Raw genomic sequence first — 22,918 nt, 5'->3', positions numbered from 1 at the left:
TCATGGCATGATGTCCCAATGCCCCATAAACAGCAGAGGGACATTTCACCTCGATAATATATTTTATGTCTTGTATGGATAAATTAAAGTGCAGAGCAACACTTCCTATTCGTGCCCAAACTTGAGGTTAGGATTGTGTCTTTTGAGTTCGGGAATGAGAACGATGACGCTGGATCTCTCCTGGGGCGTTAAAGACTGTGCCTCACCCATCGCACCCCGTCCACCTATCTCTGGGTATTGGGCACCTACCGCCTGATTAACTCGCACGGGGGCCACGGGATTGGATTTTTCGGCCCCAGACTGAAACAGTAAGGGGGGGTAGATACGAGTGTATTCGCGGGGCACTTGTGTTGGGTGATCTCGACTCGTCGAACCTCTATGGTCCCCAACGGGGGCTTGGGATTTAAGGTCGATGTATCTCGAGCCTCTTCTTGTAGAGCCTCGCCAATGTCATCCCATCATTTTAATTCGTGTAGATTATCAGTCCCTGGTGGCTTGAGGTTGGACTTTGACTTTAGCCTCCTGCACGTGTCTCCAGACCTCTTGTAACAGGGCGTTCTCCCCCCCTTGCCCAAGATGATGTGTCCCATCTGATCCATCCAACTAGCACGTAAAACCGCCCCGTAATTGGCTTGTTTGGCATCCTTCTGTTCCTCCCACCACTTTATTTGGTCAACTACTGGAATTCTTTCTTTCCTCCCCTTTCTAATTATCGCACTTTGAAATTTCAAATTAGCCTCTCGGACCTGATTTACGACAGTGACACTGGTGGCCATAGCTGGAAAGTCCGGTGAAAGATGTCTCCGCTCGTCACCCATGTGACCCGCATTAATTGTTACGTATATTCTTATACTCTATCTTATAATTTATTGGCACAAATGTATCACCTTATAAACTAAAGCAGAAATATACATTTATGTCTAATCAAGTCTGTCAGTCCGTGGTCTCCATGAAGAATAATTTACTATGTGGCAAATTTAATCCTAACTGGCCCATACATGGTTTTTAGCCACCCTGGTTAACGAGCGAGTCCTTGTTCCTCCTAGAAGCCTTACTCTGACTTATTTCCTTAGGACATGACGCAGTTCTCGCCTCAGCCGTCAATTCCAGTGCGTAAATCCTATGGTCCTTACCTGCAGTATCCCACTTTTGACACCAACTGTTAGATTCGAACTTGGAGAACCACAGATGGAGACGGAATTGAGGATCAGTTCAGAATTTATTAAAACAATTAAAATACTTGTACACAAGGGAGATCCGCTCAGCTTCCTCAAGCTAGGGATGCACTCTTAAAGGCCAAGTAGGCGGTTCATTCAACATATACAGTTCTATAAACAACGCCCGGCTACTACAGAATGGGGGCGTAAACGTACAAACAGTGTCACAACAATTACTCTTTATTGGTTTACGTGGTTAGTCACTCAACTGTCGGGCCCACCACTTGAACTCAAGTACCCTCCGACCATGCTAGTCACAGATGTTAGTGTTTCACCCTACTCCCCACATTCCTGCTGTTATCTCTTCCCCGTTGTAGGCATAGTTTATTGTTTGAGTAACCATGTTCTTATCCTTAACTGTCGAACAAGCAGGGTGACTACAAAGGTCACCGTGATTCATGTATTCTGCGACTAGTACAATGTTGGTTGTTAATTTTACCCTTATTTCCTGGGAGGACCGACCGTGTTTAGAGAATGGCTCTACAGAGGGCTGTGAACACACATTCCGAAGTTTAATTAGTGAAGTGGAGTCTCGCAGTCTGCAAATGTACAGGGCGGTTTATTCCTTGTTATGACATTTTCTGCATGGGACTGTGCTAACCTTTCCCTTCAGTTGTTATTGAGAGGCAGATAAGATTTGCAGAATTTGATAATCTTTCTTTGTTTCCTTCTTCCCTCGTGCTCTCTCTTTTTTTAACAAGACAAAGACACATTTCAATCATCAGTTACCAGTATCAGAACTAAATCAAATCAACGTGGTACCATGGCCGAGTGGTCTAAGGCGCTGTATTTAAGTTCCAAAGGCGTGGACTCGAATTCTACGGCTGCCAGATGTTACTGCACCAACAATGTAGGGTAACCTATGGCCTATGCCATTCTAATCCTGTGACTGTGGGAGTCTGGCTCGGGAAGCAGATTGATTGTGACGACACGAATACGGCCCCCTACCCCACCATCCATGTTAGGCCTGAAAAGTGTCTGTCAAAAGTTCGGAACAGGCGGGGAGGAAGTAACCATTCCGAGAGGTTTGTGTTTCTGAATACCTAATTCTTGTGGCTCTTCTTGACATTTCCCCATTCAATGTACAGACCCTCTCCTCAGTCTGCCCCTCGAGACATGTCACCACACATTTCTCTCCAGCTAATTTCAAAACATGTTCTACACACCCCCCTCATGGTTTGCCCTGGAGTCCCCAATACTGCGTCAATTGTAGCACTTTCTGAAATCCTACCCGTGTCATGTGTTTCGTCAAGAGAGACTGAGGGAATTAGGCAGATCAAGCGTCGCTGAGCCTATGTTGTACTGAAACAGGGGTTCGGTTCATGAAACAGTGCTACAGCATTCGGAATAGAGGGAGCTTATAGAGACCTGATGGGTTCCACCGAATCAAAAGAGATGGAGGTGTTGACAGGCAGGACAGATAGAAAGTGGGGAGTGTTTAGCCTAGATGTGGAGGTTGTTCCTGTAGTTGTTCGATGGAGTTCCTTCAAGGATGTGATTCTGAATGCAATGGATCAACGTGTTCCCATGAAAAGCAAAGGTACTGAATGTCATTACAGTCCAGCCTGGTTCAGCGGAACTAACAAACAATTCATCCAGAAGAGAAAAAAAGAATATAAGGCGCTGACGGTGAATGGCACTGAATTCAGGCGGTTGCAAAACAAGAGTGTAAAAACTGCAACAGAATGGCGAACAACAATTTCACATTGAACATGGCAAGTGAAGAGACGGGTAAAAATATCGCCAGAGGAAAGTTGGGACTTTATTCACAAAATGTTTTAAACCACTTACTTCTGTTGTGGTCCACAGAAGCTTTAGATAACGATGTAGTGGTTCGCATAAAGGAAAAGGCTGAGAACCGCTGCCTTAAAATGAAGAAATGCCTCCCCGTCTCAGTCCAAAATGGCCGGCCCCTCACAGAGTGCTAGCAGCAGAGAGTGCCTTTTGAGAGTTTGGGTAAGTGAGAGAGTTGGGGTGTGAGGTGCTGTTTTTGTCTTGTTTTTGTCTTGTCTTTCCTGCCAGTCTCAGGATAAGCAGGCATTGCGGAGGCGGTGCAGTGAGGTGAGGTCCAGTCGAGACAGCCGGGAGCAGCATTGGGTGTCGAGTCAGAGCAGCGATGTGAGGCAGCCTAAACAGGATCCACAGGCAACATTCCAAAGGGAGGTCAGAATTCAAAAGTGACATCACAGCCAAGCTGGTAGGTGATTGGCTGGTTAGTGATTACATTTGTTTTCCTTTTAAACCTATATAAGTTGGTAAGTTCATTTAAATAGAGGTTTGATATTCATCATCTGGAATCGTGGAAAAGGCAATTTAAAAATAATAATAATGAATTTAATTAATTACATAGAATGGCATAGCAGGTGATGTGTTACTGCTGCAATATGAGGGAGCTGGTGGACACCATTGATGCTCACGGTGATCACATTTGCATTACGTGTTGGCTGCTCGAGGAACTCTGGCTTCGGGTTGAAGAACTGGAGTCCGAGCTTCAAACACTGCGACACATCAGGGAGGGGGAGAGTTACTTGGACTCTGTGTTCCAAGGAAGTAGTCACACCAATTAGATTACCAAATTCAGATGTATTCCGTGGTCACAGACGGGAGGGTGTGACTATGAGTGAGGCAGGTACGGGGATACAGAAGGTAGTGTTGGAGGAGCCGCAGCCCTAGCTCTTGTCCAACAGATTTGAGGCTCTTACTCCCTGTGAGGACAGGAACAGGGACTGCAGGGGGGATGAGCAACCTGGCCACAGCACCATGGAACGAGGGGCCATTCAAGTGGGGGGAGTTAAAATAAATGTTGTAGTGGTAGGAGATAATATCATTAGGGGGATAGATAGGGTTCTTTGCAGCCGAGAGCGAGAGCCCCAAAGGCTGTGTTGCCTGCCCGGTGCCAGGGTTAAGGACATCTCTTCTGGGCTGGAGAGAAATTTGGAGTGGGAGGAGGAGGATCCCGTTGTCGTGGTCCATGTTGGTACCAACGACATAGATAGGACAAGGAAAGTGGTTCTGCTGAGGGAGTATGAGCAGCTAGGGGCCAAATTAAAAATCAGAACCACAAGGGTAATAATCTCTGGAACACTACCTTATACCACGAGCAAATTTGGCTAGGGAAAAACAATCACAGAGTTAAATACCTGGCTCAAACACTGGTGTGGGAGAAATGGGTTTTGCTTCTTGGGGCACTGGCACCTGTACTGGACGGGAGAGAGCTGTTCCCTTGGGATGGACTTCACTTGGCCAGTGCTGGGACTAGAATCCTGGCGAATCGAATAACTAGGGCTGTCGAGAGGGCTTGAAACTAATAGTGGGGGGGACGTTTCAAGAGAGCGAAAAAAGAAAATGTCAGCGGAGAAGGCAATAGAGCAAGGTAGCTGTGGGGGAATTAAAAACCAGAGAGTGTCAGGAAGGGAGAGGATGTATAAAGATAAAGTTAGAGTAGTAAAGGGGTTAAAAGCAGGAATAAATTGTCACAAAACATATTTCAATTTTCTTTTCCTGCATGCACGCAGCATTTGTAACAAAATAGGCAAGTTGACGGTACAAATAACTACACATGATTATGATCTGGTGGCCATTACGGAGACATTGCTGCAGGATGACCATGACTGGGAACTAAACATCCAGGGGTATTTGACTATTGGGAAGGACAGACAGGAAGGAAAGGGAGGCGGTGTGGCTGTGTTAATGAAGGATGGAATCACTGCAATAGTGAGAAATGATATTGGGTCAAAGGATCAAGATAGTGAAATAGTTTGTGTGGAGATAAGGAATAGTAAGGGGAAAAAGTCATTATTGGGCGTAGTCTATAGGACTCCTAACAGTTGCAACTCTTTTGGTCGGAGTATAAATCAGGAAATAGTTGGGGCTTGTAATAAGGGAACAGCTATAATCATTGGGGACTTTAACTTTCATATTGACTGGACAAAACAAATTGGGCAGGGCAGCCTTGAGGAAGAGATCAAAGAGTGTATTAGGGATGGGTTCCTTGAGCAGTATGTAAATAAGCCAAACAGGGTGCAGGCAATCTTAGATCTGGTCCTGTGTATTGAGACAGGATTAATAATAAATGTCCTAGTAAAGAAGCCCCTTGGAATGGATGACCATAACATGGTTGAAATCCGAATTCAGTTGGAGGGTGAGAGAGTTGGAGCTCAAACCTACTAAGCTTAAATAAAGGAGACGATGAAGGTATGAGAGCAGAGTTGACTAAAGTGGACAGGGAAAATAGATTAAAGTGTAATACGGTACATCAGCAGTGGTGTACATTCACCGAGCTATTTTACAACTTTCAAGAAAAATAAATTCCAGTGAGGGAAAAGGGGTGCAACAGAAAAGACAGCCATCCGTGGCTGCATAAAGTAATAAAGGATAGTATCCGACTGAAAATAGGGCATATAAAGTAGCCAAATCTAGTGGGAGGATAGAAGATTGCGATGCATTTAAAAGCCAGCAAAGAATAACTAAAAGATTAATTAAGAAAGGGAAGATAGATTATGAAAGTAAACTAGCAAAAATATAAAAAGAGATAGTAAGAGTTTCTACAGTTATATAAAAAGAAAAAGGGTGGCTGAAGTGACTGTTGGCCCCTTAGAGGACGAGACCGGGAAATTAGTGAGGGGAACATGGAAATGGCAAAAACGCTGAACAAATATTTTGTATCAGTCTTTACAGTAGAGGACACTAAATTTATCCCAACACTGGACAAACAGGGGGCTATAGTGGGGGAGGAGCTAAACACGATTAAAATCACTAAGGAGGTGGTACTCGGTAAGATAATGGGACTAAAGGCGAATATATCCCCTGGACCTGATGGCTTACATCCTATGGTCTTGACAAAAGTAGCGGTAGGGATTGTGGATGCATTGGTGGTAATTTTCCAAAACACCCTGAATTCTGGAAAGGTCCCAGCAGATTGGGAAACTGCTAATGTAATGCCCTTATTTAAAAAGGGAGGCAGACAAAAAGCTGGAAACTATAGACCAGTTTGCCTAACATCTGTGGTTGGTAAAATGTTGGAGTCCATTATTAAAGAAGCAGTAACAGGACATTAGGATAAGCATAATTTAGTCGGACAGAGTCAGCATGACTTTACGAAAGGGAAGTCTTATTTGACAAACTTGCTCCAATTCTTTGAGGACGTAACAAATAGGGTGGATAAAGGGGAGCCAGTGGATGTGGTGTATTTGGACGTCCAAAATGCATTTGTGAAGGTGCCACACAAAAGATTACTGTACAAGATAAAAAATCACGGGATTGGGACAATATACTGGCATGGGTGCAAGATTGGCTATCTAACAGAAACAGAGAGTTGGGATTAATGGTTCAATCTCGGGTTGGCAAATAGTAACTAGTGATTTTCCGCAGGGGTCAGTGCTGGGACCACAACTCTTTACAACCTATGTTAACGATTTGGAGGAAGGGACCAAGTGCAACGCATCCAAGTTTGCCAATGATGCAGAGATGGGAGGGAAAGCAGTGAGTGAGGAGGACATAAAAATCCTGCAAAAGGACTTAGACAGGCTAAGTGAGTGGGCAAAAATTTGGCAGATGGAATTTAATGTTGGAAAGTGTGAGGTTATGCACTTTGGCAGAAAAAATCAAAGAGCAAGTTATTTTCTAAATGGAGAGAAACTGAAAAGTGCTACAGTACAAAGGGATCTGGGGATCCTGGTGCATGAAACACAGAAGGTTAGTATGCAGGTACAGCAGAAGATCAGGAAGGCCAATGGAATCTTGGCTTTTATTGCAAGGGGGATGGAGAATAATTTCAGGGAAGTCTTGCTGCAGTTATACAGGGTACTGGTGAGGCCACACCTGGAATACTGCGTCCAGTTTTCGTTTCCATATTTAAGAAAATATATAATTGCTCTCGAGGCAGTTCAGAGAAGTTTCACTCGGTTGATTCTGGAGATGAGGGGGTTGACTTATGAGGAAAGGTTGAGTAGTTTCGGCTCTACTCATTGGAATTCAGAATAATGCGAGGCGGTCTTATGGAAACATATAAGATTGTGAGGGGGCTGGATCGGGTGGATACGGGGAGGATGTTTCCACTAATGGGTGAGATTAGAACTAAGGGGCATGATCTTAGAATAAGGGGCTGCCCTTTCAAAAAACTGCGGTGAGGAGAAACTTCTTCACTCAGAGGGTAGTAAATCTATGCAATTTGCTACCACAGAGAGCTGTGGTAGCTGTGACATAAAATAAATTTAAAACGGATATAGACAATTTCCTAGCTGATAAGGGAATTAGAGATTACGGGGAACGGGCAGGGAAGTGGATGTGAGTTTAGGTTCGGATCAGCCATGATCCTATTAAATGGCGGAGCAGGCCTGACAAGCCATATGGCTTACTCCTGCTCCTGCTCCTTATGTTCTTATGTTCTTATGTCCTGTGCAGCAGAACCACCCATGGTGCCAGAAAGTTGGCTGCTGCTGCCTTCCTCCGATAAGCCATCTCCCTCGATAATATCCAGAGCGGTGTATTTGTTTGAGAAGGCCATGCTGCGAGTCAGCACTCTATAGTTCAGCCGGTAATGAATTCCAGAGACTCACAATTCCCTGGGAAAAGGAGAGCCGCCTAATGTTCAGTATATTCTAACACTTACATTGAATAAACTGGCATGCCCTGGTCTCCCCAGTTTGTTAAACTGGTCGAATCATTATTAGGGACGCTATCTAGCCCTTTAATTATTTTAGTGGCCTTTATCAAATCTCTAACCTACGCTGATCTAAAGGCAATAGATCATGGTCCTGGAGCCTATCTGAATAATTGAGCAGCTTTAAGGGAGAAATCATTCTTGTCGCTCTCCTCTGGACCTTTTGCAAGGCCACTATATCACCCACCATGTTGGCGGTGTGGTGGGAAACTAAACTCGGCACATTCCCACAGATGCATTCTGACCAACGACTGGTATTGTATAAAATGTTGTCCTTTGAATTAAATTCAATATTTCAATTAAAACAAACCAGCTCCCTTGTAGTTTTAGCTACAATTTCTCTACATTGGCCATGAGCCTCATGTGCACAGTAAAAGCTGGATTTGTTTCTTTCAACCTCTATCAATATTTTCCCCTGTAAATGATGCCTGTACTCTGTGTTGGCCTGACCAACATGCATAGCACAACATTTATCAAACTTAAATGCCTTTTGTGTGGCCCACTTCCTTAGCCTATCTAAAACTTTATGGATTTGATTGAACTCCTCTACTGTCTCAATCCATCCAAATATTTTGGTGTTATCTGAAACTTTCTTACCATACTAACAAAACACTGTACAGGCCATTAATACAGAGGAGCAGGCCCAGGCCCGATCCTTGGGCCACACCGCTAGGAACAGGTCAGAGGGATCTGGGTGTGCAAGTACACAGATCCCTGAAGGCGGCGGAACAGGTGGATAAGGTGGTAAAAAAGGCATATGGGATACTTGCCTTCATTAGCCGAGGCATACAATATAAGAGCAAGGAGGTTATGATGGAGCTGTATAAAACACTGGTTAGACCACAGCTGGAATACTGTGTGCAGTTCTGGTCGCCACACTACAGGAAGGATGCGATAGCTTTGGAGAGGGTGCAGAGGAGATTCACCAGGATGCTACCAGGGCTGGAACGCTTCAGCTATGAAGAGAGACTGGGCAGATGGGGTTTGTTTTCCTTGGAGCAGAGGAGGCTGAGGGGGGACATGATTGAGGTGTACAAAATTATGAGGGGCATAGATAGGATTGATACTAAGGAGCTTTTTCTCTTAGTAGAAGGGTCAATAACTAAGGGGCATAGATTCAAGGTAAAGGGCGGGAGGTTTAGAGGGGATTTGAGAAAGAACTTTTTCACCCAAAGTTGGTTGGAGTCTGGAACTCACTGCCCGAAAGGGTTGTGGAGGCTGGAACCCTCACAACATTCAAGAAGCATTTGGATGAGCACTTGAAATGCCATAGCATACAAGGCTACGGACCAAATGCTGGAATATGGGATTAGATTAGACAGGGCGTGATGGCCGGCGCGGACACGATGGGCCGAAGGGCCTCTATCCATGCTGTATAACTCTATGACTCTATGAGTTCGCCAGGGGGAACTGCACCGCTTAGCTACACCTTTTCTAGCTGTGGAATTAGAGGCAATTCCTAATCCAAACCCAAATTTGGACGTAGCGAATCTAAAACTAAGGGCCATAAATATAAATCCTCACTCATAAATGCGTTAGGGAATTAAGGATAATCTTCTTCATCCAGAAAGTGGTTAGAATGTGGAGCTTGCAAGCATATGGAGAAATTGTGGCATATAACATAGATGCATTTAAATGGAAGGTAGCTAAATACAGATGGAGAAAGGAATAGGAGGAGATGTTGATCAGGGGAAATTAATTAAATGAAGAAGACTGCATCAACACCGGCAGAAATCGGTTGGGCCGAAGACTTATTTTTGTGCTTAAGATTGCATGTAATTATAGAGGCTCAGACACGGGGGAATGAGACATGAGTGACCACAACTCCTCAGAACCAGCATTTATCTAACACAATTACTTATATTTCATGTTCATTTAAAGTTTGTAACGTTTCCTCATCATGCTGTGATGAGCATGCCGAGAAAATCCAGGATGATTTGGACAGGTTGGGTGATTGGGCAGAAGCATGGCAGATGCAATATAACGTGGTTAAATGCGAGGATATCCACTTTAGTGACAAAAACAGGAAGGCAGAGAGGGTTTGAGTACAGGAACAAAGATGTGGTGCTGCAGTTGTACAGGCCCTTGTTGAGACCACATCTTGATTATTGGGTGCAGTTTTGGTCGCCTTATCTGAGGATGGATGTTCTTGCCATGGAGGGAGTGCAGCGAAGATTCACCAGGCTGATACCTGCGATGGCAAGAATGACGTATGAGTAAAGATTGTGTCGATTGGGATTTTACACGCTGGAGTTTAAAAGAATGAGAGGAGATCTCATTGACATTGATAAAATTCTAACAGGACTGGACAGACTCGATGCAGGAAGGATGATCCCGATTGTCGGTGTGTCCAGAATCAGGGGTCACACACTAAGGGTAGGGGGTTCACCATTTAGTTCAGAAATGAGGAGGAATTTATTCACCCAGGGAGTGGTGAACCTGTGGAATTCTCTAACGCAGAAGGCAGTAGAGATCAATTCATTAAATATATTCAAGAAGGAGTTGGATATATTTCTTAAGCCTAAAGGAATCAAGGGATATGGGGAGAAGGCAGGAACAGGTTACTGAATTTGGATGAACAGCCAAGATCGCATTTTTAGATCCATGAGTCTGCGAATATGATGTTTTTCAATAACCACATGGATGCTGTAACTTAACAATAAACAGGTCTTTACTGGAGGAGGGTAGTCTCAAGACTGGGGGCACTGAGGCATGCGCAAGGCTTATATACAGGTGTGGTCACAGGAGCTGTAAAAGTAGTTCTGTCTTAAAGGTACATACACTACAATTCCTCCCCTTTTAGATTAGTAGTACCCCTAATATTCAAATAACAATTAACACTTTAACATGTACATTAAACAACAATAGTCCACTTATAGATTCAGTCTTTGTGGCAGCTTCCTGACCCTTTCGGGATAGTGCCTTTCCTGAGGTTCTTGTTCTTGGTGCAGAGGCGATTCTGGCCCCTTTTCATCGGGTAGTTCATCCGTTTCCACTGCTACTGGTTCTGAGGTAGATGCTACTGGTATGTCGGGTTCATCCCCAGGTACTCGAGACATGGGGTTGACTCGTTCCTGTGATGCTAAGATCTGATCGACGTGGCGTCTCACAATGTTATCCCTGACATCCACTGTGTACATTAATGGCCCCTGCCTTGTGCATATAGTTCCGGGTTGCCGTTTCTCTGTTCGATATTCAAGGGCTAAGACTGGTTGTCGTACATTGAAGCTCCTTGTCGGCTTCTCATTGATGTGCTGGAATTGTTTGTCCTCAACATTTCTTTGCACATTTGGTCTGAGCAAGCCCAGACGAGATCTCAACCTTCGGTTAAAGAACATTATGGCCGGGGTCTGGTTGATAACTGCATGTGTCGCGTTTCGGTAGGCTAATAAGAAATTGTCAACCTTATGCTGTAGTGGAATTTCACCGTCGCACATGGCCTTTATCGCCTTCTTAAAGGTTTGTACGAACGTCTCAACCAATCCATTTGTGGCTGGATGATACAGGACGGATGTGTAATGCCTTACTCCATTCCTTCTCCTAAATTTCGGAACTCTTCGGACACAAACTGTGGTCCATTATCAGAGCAAATCTGCTCTAGCAAACCGTTTCTGGCAAATATGGTCCGCAGGACTGCAATCGTTTTCTCTGTAATGGTTGAGGACATTTTTATCACCTCAGGCCACTTCGAATGAGCATCCACTGCTGTTAAGAAAATTGAGTCCATGAATGGACCAGCAAAATCAATATGCACCCGTTGCCATGGAGAGGAGGGCCACTCCCAAGGGTGTAGAGGGGCATGTGGTGGTGCATTTTGGACCTTCTGGCATCCTGAGCAGCTCTTGGTTAGGTCCTCGATTAGTTGATCGATCACCGGCCACCACACATAAGCCCTAGCAAGGCTTTTCATTTTTACCTCTCCCAGATGACCTTCATGAAGCTCATTTAGCACTCTTTCCCTTAACTTGGGTGGAATTACCACTCGGGATCCACACATCACTGTCCCCTGGCATACTGACAGCTGTTCTCTTCTGGATGAGAATGCTGGCAACAGTGAGTCGCCATGTGTTGGCCATACCCTCACCGTCAAATCATATACCCGAGACAGTGTCGGTTCATTGCGGGTCTCCTTCTCTATATCCACATTAGTTACTGGCAATCTTTCAAATATTGACGAATAAAATATCTCGATAGGGTCCACTGCTGGTGCTTCCTCCACCGTAGGCAGTGGCAGGCGTGATAGCCCATCAGCGTTTCCATGCTGTTTCGTGCCTTTATATTCTATTTCATATTGGTGCGCCCTTAGAAAAAGGGACCATCTTTGTAACCGTTGTACAGTCATCACCGAAACGCCCTTCTTTGGATTAAAGATGGAGAGAAGTGGTTGGTTGTCAGTCAGCAAAGTGAACTTTTGCCCATGCAGAAAGTGGTTGAATTTTCCCACTTCCCACACTAGGCTGAGGGCCTCCCTGTCAATCTGGGCGTAGTTGCGCTCGGCTGAGGTTAGTGACCGAGACGCAAAAGCTGCTGGCCTCCCCAACCCATCCGGGAATTTGTGCAACAGCACCGCTCCAATACCATAGGGTGATGCATCACATGCCAAACGAATTGGTAGTGCTGGGTTGCAATGGGCAAACACCTCTTTTGATGTGATCAATTCTTTACACTTCTGGAAAGCTCGTTTACTTTTGTAATTCCACTTCCATGGTACCCCTGTTTGCAGTAGGGTGTTCAGTGGGTGTAATCACGTGGACAAATTTGGTAAGAACTTGTGGTAGTAGTTTACCAGCCCGAGGAACGACCTCAGTTCTGACACATTTTCCGGTGCTGGAGACTTGACTACTGCCTCAACCTTTTCAGGGGACGTATGTAAGCACACTTCATCGATGACGTGGCCACAATACGAGATCTGTTTCTGGAAAAACTCGCACTTGTGGCGATTAGCTCGTAGCCCATACTCCTTTAATCTGATGAGCACCTTCTCCAAGTTGGCGAGGTGATCACTGTCATTTTCGCCCGTGACCAGGATGTCGTCCAAATTACACTGGGTCCCTGGAATCCCTTGCAGGACTTGATCCATTGCCCTTTGCCAGATAGCCGGAGCCGAGGCTACCCCGAACACCAGCCGGTTGTATTGATAGAGACCTTTATGAGTGTTAATCGTAAGGTATTTTTTCGAAGCTTTTTCTGCATCCATTTGCAAGTATGCCTGGGCTAAATCAATTTTGGTGAAGCGTTTACCTCCAGACAGCGAGGGGAAAATATCCTCAATTCGTTGAAGCGGATATTGTACCATGTGAAGGACTGGTTTCACTGTCACATTAAAAACCCCACAGATGCTGACCTTCTTTGGTTCCCCAGGCGTATTACTCAACGACCTCTTCATTACAGGAACGATGGGTGTAGCCCATTCGCTCCAGTCCACTTTGGACAGTACTCCTGAACGTTCCAACCCTTCCAGCTCTGCTTCGACAGCTGGTCTGATCGCATAAGGCACTGGTCTGGCATTAAGAAACTTTGGCCTTGCATTTTCGTCTATTTTAATCGTTGCTGTTATGCCTTTTAGTGTTCCGAGTCCCTCCTGGAACACTTCTTTTGCGTCAGTTAGCATTTTTGACAGTCGTCCAGGTGTGACATCATCATCCTTTTTGGCCGCAACCTTCAGTGCCTGTATGGAATGCCAATCAAATTGTACCTTCCGGATTCATTCACGTCCTAGCAGTGGTGGTCCTCCATCTGGCAATACATATATATCCATTTTAGGTATTTCCTGGCATTTATATATCTCTTTCACCCTTATTTTTCCTTTGGGGTAGACTTTTTGACCCGTGTACGTCTTCAAGACAATCTCTGTAGCTTTCAAGGGTATATGTGAAAATAGCTGCTTGTAGTCCCTTTGTTTTATGACTGTTAGGGCTGATCCTGTGTCCAATTCCATTTTCACTTTGACTCCGTCTATCTTGAGTGTAACCCACATAGTCTGGTGATCCTCCATTTTGGTTACCTTACGTAGTTTCAGACAACCCAGCTCCTTGCTTCCGGAGTCTGTGTCACTTTTCTGTTCGTCTGAACCACTGTCCATCAACTGGTGTACCTTTTTGTACTTCTCCTGTGAAGATTGCTGACTGTTGGTTTTCTTCCCAGACCTGCAGACTCTTGCTATGTGTCCTGCTTTTCCACACTGTCTGCACACTTGATCCTTGAACCAAAAATCCTTCTGGTCATGTGTTGTTCTGCCGCAGCGATAGCACTTCCCTGTTCCATAGGACATTTCATTGGTGCCATATTCTTGCGGTCTTCGTTGTATCGCTGCAGCGCCCATTGTGGCTGGTTCCTGTGATACTGCCTTACTGAAAGCCTTGTCCAGCGTGAGGTCCTTTTCTGATAGAAGCCGTTTCTGGGTTCCTTCATTTTGTAGCCCACACACAAACTTGTCCTTTAACGTATCTGCCAATCTCACTCCAAACTGGCAGTGTTTCGATAGCTTGCGCAGTTCTGTTAGGTACTCAGCATTGCTTTCATCATTGCGTTGGTTCCTTTTATGGAACTTAAATCGTTCTGCTATCAGCAGCGGTGTGGGGTTTAAGTAGTCCTGTAGGATTTATACTATGCTTTCGAAATTCTTGTTCACCGGCTTCTCTGCGGTAATTAGATTTCGCAGTAAACCATAAGTTTTTGCACCCATGGAATTTAACAAAACCAGTGCTGTACTAGCATCTGGCACTTCATTCACCCTGCAGCACACCTCAATACATTCCACATTTGTCGCCAAATCTTCCACTTCATTGTCGAACGTAGAGATACTGCCACTCTTCGGCATCCCTGGATGTGATTTAACTGTTAAAAATGGCATCTCCCGCGCGTCCCCTTTATCTCCGCTGGCACAAAATGGCATCTCCCGCGCTTTCCTTCCTTCCCGCGTTCGCCCTTCTTCTCTGCTGCTGCTTCTAAAAATTGCGTCTCCCGCGCTCTTCCTTCTTCTCCCCCGTCACTGTTCATCCCTTGTGCCCTGGCTGTGCTATACCCTCTTTCTGTCCAGTTTTTTTTTTTCTTTCGACGCCGTTCGGTTTTCAACCCTCAGCTGTGCCCTGTGCGCTTCACACTCTGTCTTACCCCGTCGACGCTGCTCGGCTTTCGCTCCGCCGTCGGTCGGCTCCAGCCACCGCTGTTCGGGAAGGGTCTGCGCTGGACCTGTCATCAGTCTCTTGCTGATCGTCATGGCTGGGGAACCAAGCCCGGCTCTCCACAGCCTCCCCTGAGATGTTCACTCTCTGCCGGACGACTGGGCGGTTGCTCGTGGTCGACGCCCGTGTTCCTGGCCTCGACTTTCTTACACCACCCTCCCAGAGCGAATCCTCGAAGGGAGAAGCAGAGTTGCAGGTCGATTCGAATCGACACTTGTCGCCACTGTTAGATCCGTGAGTCTGCAAGTATGATTTTTTCAATAACCACACGGATGCTGTCACTTAACAATAAACAGGTCTTTACTGGAGGAGGGTAGTCTCAAGACTGGGGGTACAGAGGCATGCGCAAGGCTTATATACAGGTGTGGTCACTGCCGGTACTACAGTATACAGGAGCTGTAAAAGTAGTTCTGTCTTAAAGGTACATACACTACAGCATTGAATGGCGGAGCAGGCTCGAGGGGCCGAATGGCCAACTCCTGCTCCTATCTTCTATGTTTCTATCACTAGAGTATCGTATTCTCTACCACACGTGGGAAAATTTGGAATTCTGTTAGCTTTTTTATGACCTATTCAACCTGAGGTAGAGCCGAAACCACCAGTGAACCGATGCGCCCACATCAAGGTGCTCCTGCACAGCACTGAAGCAGCTTTCGTTCAGAATATTATTCTGCTGTTATTGTTTTAACTGAAATATACCTCAGATCTTCTGACCTCCAATTCTGTCTGTCCATTTTCGGCCATTCGCTCGCAGAATCCATACCCTTTTTCAGCTTCCTGTGGTCTTCTAAAGAATTAATGTTACCTCCTATTTTGGCATCATTTGCAATTTTCAACCCTATTCCTCTACGATTTTATCCAAATCATTGATATACTTCATGAGCAAAGTGACGCCAGAACTGATACCTGTGGTGTTCCTCGACCCATCTCCAACCACTAAACAAAACTATACTTCACTCATAATCTCTTTTGCTCCATTCTAAACAATTTTAAAGCCACTTTGCTGTCCTTCCCGAATTCCATATCCCTTAAGCTGCTCTTGTAATCACCAGTGTGGTACTTGTTAAAGTTTTTCCTGAAGTGTGTCTAAACTTCATCCATTGCAGTTTCCACATTTATGTCTCGTGTATTGTGACAGAATTATATGAGGTTTGTCAAGCAATATTATTCATTTTGAAATGTGCGCTGTTGCTCATGAAGTGGAAAACTTATGAACACATTGCCCTGACTGACAACAACTTGCATTAGGAGGCCGCCTTCACTGTCATACATTTCTAAGGTGTTTCACAGAGGCATGAGAGAAAACAGGCACAAAGGTTATAAGGAAATATTAAGAGAAGTGACCACACGCTTAATCGGAATGGGGTTAAATGAGCGTATAAAAGGAAACGTTGATGGGAGTCGGAAATGGAGATTCGGGATGAATTTATATAGCGCTTTGCAAGTAGACAAAATTATCCCAGGGCATTTTACCGAGGTATAAGCGGACAGAAATGATCCCAGTCAAAAAGGAGCTAGTGGGAGGAGAGCCCATCAGCTCAGTCATAATGATGGGGTGTTTCAACAGCCTAAAGGAGGCGAGTGGTAGATGGTGGAGGAAATTCAGTGACGAGTTCTGGAACATTGGAGCACGATGGCTAAAGGCCCGGCTCCAATTCAGTGGGAAAAAGCGAGGGCGGATGAACAAGCAGCCATAAAAAATAGAACATAGATTTCGGGAAGGAGATAGACGTGCTGTAGGAGGTTACAGATAGAGGAATGAGATTACACTTCAAAATTATTTCCTTGGCTGTCAAGCGCTTTGGGACGTCCTGAGCTCGTGAAAGGCGCTATAAAATGTAAGACTTTCTTCCTTTTAGGGATGGGTGAGGCCAGGATGAATAAAAAATACACAGGAGCTTTTATGGAACTTACATCCAATTGGGATCAGCAACGAGATGGGAGATTGGTAAGATGGACTTAGTGGGTGATAGGATGTGGGCAACAGATATTTGGATAAACTGCAGTTTATGGACGGCAGTAGACGTGGGGCCGGCCAGGTGCCCTTTCGGATAGTACAGTCTGGATGTGATAAATGCATGGATGAGCATTTCAGTACATGATGTGCAGAGGGAAGGGTGGAGGCAGGTGCTGTGTGTGATGCAGAAGTAGCCGGCCTTTGGGATGGAGGGGATAAAGTGCGAAAATAATAAATTAGTGTAAAATAGAGTCCGATGGTCAGCTTGAGACAACAGCCAGGGTGGGGATTGCAATTGGTTGCAAGGATGCAATTTGTGGCGGCGCCAAGGGTGATGGCTTCAGTCATGCCAATGATTTTATTTGGAGGAAACTGTGACTCATCCAAAGTGGGATGATTGAAAAGTAGCCTGGCAACACAGAGGGATGTGTGGGTCGTCGAGAGATAGGGTGGAGAGATGAAGCTGTTGCCAGTAACGTACATCTAAACAGCTAGATCTATATCTGCAGATTATTTCAACAAATGGGAAACATGTAGTTGAGGGAGGCCAAGATAGATTCTTATCAGTCACGGTCTGTTTGGGAAGGAAAGACATTACTTGAGATTATCTGGTTAAGAGCTGATAGGTAAGACTTGAAACAAGCAGCTTAGTTCGTATCAAGAGACTCGTGTCAGATGAATAAAGAGGTCACAGATTGGAGAGGAGTTCGGAGAGTCTTGGATGTGATGAATGCATGACTCATCATCTCAGTTCCAAATGGGCTGAGGCAGGGGAAAGGCCGGTGAAGTTATGGAGGTGGAAATAGGCGTATTTTGTGAAGGACAGGATATGAGGTCAGAAGATGAATTAGGATGAGAGCTTACAAAACATCATATTCAGCCTATTAAAACAGCCAGTGATGGGGATGAAACAGTTAATAAGGGTAAGGAGATTGTGGCTGATCCAAAAGTGACGGCTTCGGTATTCCTAATGTACAATTGGCGCAAATGTCACATCATGTGAAACAGTCAGTTGCACATGGCGTCCGACAACAGAGATTCAGTGGAAGGCGGGGGTATATAGAGGAGAGCTAGAGCTGGGTGATGTTGGTCGAAATGTGGAAGCTGACCCCAGATCTGTAGATGATGTCACAAAGGGCAGCATTTAGATGAGAAAGAGGAGGGAGAATTTTTTCGAACGTTGCCGTACTCCAGCGGCAATGGTACTGCAGTAGGAAGGGAAGCCAGTGCTGGGGCCATTCTGAATATGATCGAATCGGTAAGACTGGAATCAAGATAGTGCGGTTCCACAGAAAGAGGCCAGTGTCAGAGCTATGGAGATATCACGGGTGTGTTGCTGCAGGTTTGAAGGAGATCGTGGAGATGGCGAGGGTTGAGGCCATGGAGGTGTTTAATGCAAGGATAAGAATTTTACTGTTAAGGCGTTGGGGGAGAGAGAGACAATCAGGCTCAGTGAGGGCGAGAGTGATGGGCGAGCTGGACTCGGGGAGGGCTGGACATGGACAGCAGATTTTGGGATCAGTTGACATTGATGGAAGGTGGAAGTTGGGTGGTCGGCCAGGAGTGAACTTAATGGAGTTAGGAGCCGGCACAGTTCTCATTTTAATGGAGCCGTTAACCAATATAAAATGAACAGGTAAATATCTGCAGTAAAACAACGGAGAGAGAAATGTTAATGGGGTACTTTCAGTGTCCGCCCCCTAATATCACCCACAATAATTTCTGGACTCGTTACTGAAACATGGCCTTCAACTGTCACTGTGTCAGAGACTGAAGGTCCATGTTTTATCTGGGAATCTGCAGGGACAGAGTGAAAAGGATGTGCCTGAGTCCCTGGAATCAGTGTACACTGCGGAGAAATAAATAACATTTATAAATGAATTGGCAGGAGTGAACATGATCAGTACAATTACATGAAAACTGTAAATGAAGCTGCTCATTATTGTTGGATCTATCCTGTATGACACTTATTCTCCAGAGAGATCTGGTTAACATAATGTCCTGTTCATTCAAATGTTTGAGTTTTATCCACCACGTTATTTTCACCAGTGTCAAAGGTCCTGATGTAATGTGTTTGTTCAAGTAACTATAACTAATAACAATGATCAGGTGTGTAACCATGTCAATGGAGACTTATCGACTTTATATATCAGGGCCCATTGGAATGGATCAGCTCAGAGTGCCTGCCGGAGCTGTGCGTTCCACTCCTACAGATGTCGCTGCTTCACACAGAAATGGGAAAACCAGTAATCGTTCAGATAGAAGTCATTTATTATCCTTTACTTGCAGCCGTTGGAGGTTCTGGTTATCTTTCCTGTGAATGATGTAAATCGGTGTTGACTGTGCTGCTCTACTTGTATTTTTCCCCCCTGCATGTTTTACACAGCCGCCTGTTCTGTGCCAGTAGTTGAATGATGTAAAGTTCTCAGTCTCTGTTATTTCAGTCGTGTAGTAGCTGCAATATATCTGTAATGATCTTAGCTTCTCCAATCCCTGCTCTCTTACTGAATTATTCTTGCACTGATTGCACTGGAATCAGGAGTTTGGGCTAAAAGCTGGTGCCAGATCATCAGGTGCTGGGAATAGTTTGATGTTGTGGAACTAATCTGGCCTGGAATATTTTTCATAAATGTGTTTCCAGTGATTGAAAATGACACAGCTCGCAGTCTCAGTGTTACAAGGAGGCGGTGCAATGTCCTCCCTCCCCAATAACATGGTTCAGTTTAACTGGGATTTCAATGAATGTATTGGTTTTCCCTGCTATGTAATATCATTTCACTGTGTGTGTATCTGACGACGCGTCAGAGGTCTGGTGACTGACCTGAGCTTGCTGCTGACTCTATCACATCTCCTTCTCTGCTTCAGTTTTGGTGGATTCAGTGAATGTCACTGGACTCCATTGTAAAATGAAATGTTTTGATGCTATGTTGCATCAGTTTGCACTGTGTCTATCGGAATGGTGATTATAATTAGCAGCGGTAATATTGGCGTTATGTTAATTGAACAATTGCGCCATCTAATGTTTGCGTTATCATTACAGGGGAAGGGAATTCAATTATTGTCAGGTCTGTCTGGAAGACACATTCGATTCTGTTTATTGCGTGCACTGCGGATCAATTAGGTGAAAAGGTGGAGACTTGTATGATCAGTAGATACATTAAACTATTCCACTGAGGTTTCAGCATTGTTCAAACTGACTCTGAGAACAGGATCGCTTCAAGGGAGTTAAAGAACAGAGTCGAGCCGCAGGATGTTAGGGTGGAAGCGGATTGGAAAGGGGGCATTATGACAGGAAGTAGAGAGAGTGCGGCGAAGTAAAGTGAGGTGCGATTGAGAGAGACAGAGAAGGAAAGCGAGAGGGAGGGGAGAAGGAACGTGAGAAGAGCGAGGCAGCGGTGTGAATCATTCATCGGACTGAACTGCTGAAACTTCTAGTACTATTATGGTGAGGAACTGTGATTTGAAGGTGGTGTTAGAATGCTGTCAGATAGTGAGAGTCTGATTTTACACGGGTGTTTTTATCGCTTTCAGATCTTCGTTCTGTTTTGGTGAATGCCTATTTTACTTGTTTAGTGAATGAATAAAGCAAGATAATTGAAAGGTATTTAAAGACGAGAACCAGTCATTTCTTGCTCTGCGCTGCACAGATCCACAAATCAGTTTCCTCCATTCGATGCTGCAACAAAGCTGGAAATTCCAGCCCAGATCCTGTCAAACTGCTGCTTTGGCTCCAGGTCTGATCAGTAATTTATCTCTCTCTGACAGTTAACTTGGTGGAGATTGTGATCCTGTCCCGAGGAAAGTGCAGTCTCTCCAAATGCATCACTCTCTACCTGGTGGGAATGGCAGCAGCCGATCTCCTGGTCGTCATCAGTGATCCCATATTTAACTGGATTGCTCCGATATATTTCCCATATTCATTCCTGAACATTACTCCCGAGTGTAGATTTATTGCCGTCTTGAGCTTTGCAACCACGATGATTTCTCTCTGGCTCACAGTCACGTTCACCTTTGATCGATTTGTGGCCATTTGTTGTGAGAATCTGAAAACAAAATATTGCACCGAGGAAACGGCGGCTGTGGTTATCGGGACAGTGAGTGTGCTGGGCTGTTTAGAGTCTGTCCCCTGGTACTTTACAGATGTACCTTACTTCAGAATAGATAATGTTCCTTGGTATTGTATCACTAAACCGAGCTTCGTTACTTCCCCCGCATGGGGATCATTTGAGTTGTTTCACATAATGTTATCCCTTGTGTACCGTTCTTTCTGATTTTGCTGCTCAATGCTCTGACGGTCAGCCGTATTTTAGCGGCCAGCAGAGCCCGCAGGGGACTCCGTGGCCGCAGCGATGGAGAGAATCCCAAGGACCCAGAGATGGAGAATCGAAAGAAATCCATCGTTTTACTCTTCAGCATTACCGGCAGTTTTATATTGTTATGGATGGGCCTGGATTTCTATAACATTTATGCGCGAATTGTAGATATTCGATTTTATTACTCCGCCAGTGCCCCTCTTTATATCACAGAACACACAGCAACAATGCTTCAGCTTCTCAGTTCCTGCACCAACACGTGTATTTATGTCCTGACCCAGACTAAATTCAGAGAGGAGCTGAAGAATGCGGTGAAATACCCACTCAATCTAATTGTTAAATTAATTAAACCATAGAAAGATCTGAAGTGTTTCAAGCACTAGAACTAAATCCCATTTCATACTCCATTCTGTATTTCTCCGTTGGGTGGAATGTACATTTGATATTAGCAGCCCGGAGCCCTGAAATGATCTTAAATCTGACTCTGTTATACCTTAATGGTAATCTGACCAATGGAGGCGGGGCTCGCTCTGCAGACGACACGTTAATTGTTGCTCAAAATGGCGGCACTAAAGTTTACAGCTGCACCGACAGCAAAAAGGGCAAACCCGCCAATCACAGTCGCCGCTGTGTGCCTGATCAGACCGGGAGCATTCCACATAAATGGAGAGAAAGAAGGGCATGTCTCTATGGAGAGATAAATACTCCACAGATAGAGAAAGGCAACGACAAGAAGAGAGCATTAAATAGAGAGGTGAACATACATGCAGAGGCAGGTGGGAAATGGGCATGAGAGGTTGTGAGAGCCCAAAACAGAGAAAAATCTAAGAACTGAAGAAAGAGAGACAGAAAGTAAAGGTAGATAAAGATCAATTGAAAGTGATTGCAGAGAGCAGATTGTAAGAAATAACAAATTAAACAAAGCAAAAACAGCAAGATCCCAAAAGACATACGTGAAGAAGCAACGAGTAATTGATGTAGATGTTCAAATGGATAGAGAGAAACAGAGAGGAATCGAAATATACAGAAAGAGAGCAATAGGGAGAAATTAATGAGGTAGAAAGAGGCAGAGAGAGAAACCAGCAAAAGATGAGGTGGAGAAAAATTGAAAGAGAAAAAAAATAGGAACAATTACCCGGAGGAAAACCATGAACAAGAAATAAACTTATGTATATATATAGAAAAACAGAAAAGGTATAACACAGATTAAGAGAAGGAGAGGGAGCTTGTGAGCAAGAGAAAGTTGAGATAAATTGTGAGACAACTGGAGAAATAAACTGAGCGATGCAGAGGGCAACTTAAAGAGGAATAATACAGACACCCAGGGGAAATTAAAGCGAGATTTGTTAAACAAATATTTAGTTTCTACCTTCACTGTTGAAGATACAAAGAACACACCGGAATTGTGGGGAACCAAGGGTCTAATGAGAGTGTGGATATTAAAGTAATTTATATTAGTAAAGAATAAGTACTAGAGAAATTAATGGGACTAAAATCCGACAAATCCCCTGGCCCTGATGGCCTTCATCCTAGGGTTTTAGAAGAGTTAGCTGCAGAGATATTGGATGCACTGGTTTTGATCTTCC

At 44.7% G+C, this 22,918-nt stretch overlaps 1 pseudogene; it reads left to right on the top strand.

Annotated features, from left to right (window-relative positions):
* Positions 1-19,120: 19,120 nt before the first annotated feature.
* On the top strand, positions 19,121-21,688 carry LOC147087548 (putative G protein-coupled receptor 139; annotated as a pseudogene).
* The last annotated feature ends 1,230 nt before the right edge of the window (positions 21,689-22,918 follow it).

Source organism: Somniosus microcephalus, unplaced genomic scaffold (assembly GCF_052327205.1).
Source record: "Somniosus microcephalus isolate GS21.2 unplaced genomic scaffold, FLI_Smic_1.0 unresolved_chr5, whole genome shotgun sequence".
NCBI classification, from domain to species: Eukaryota; Metazoa; Chordata; class Chondrichthyes; order Squaliformes; family Somniosidae; genus Somniosus; species Somniosus microcephalus.
Note: the sequence above shows the minus strand (reverse complement) of the source record. Positions and strands in the feature narration are given on the sequence as shown.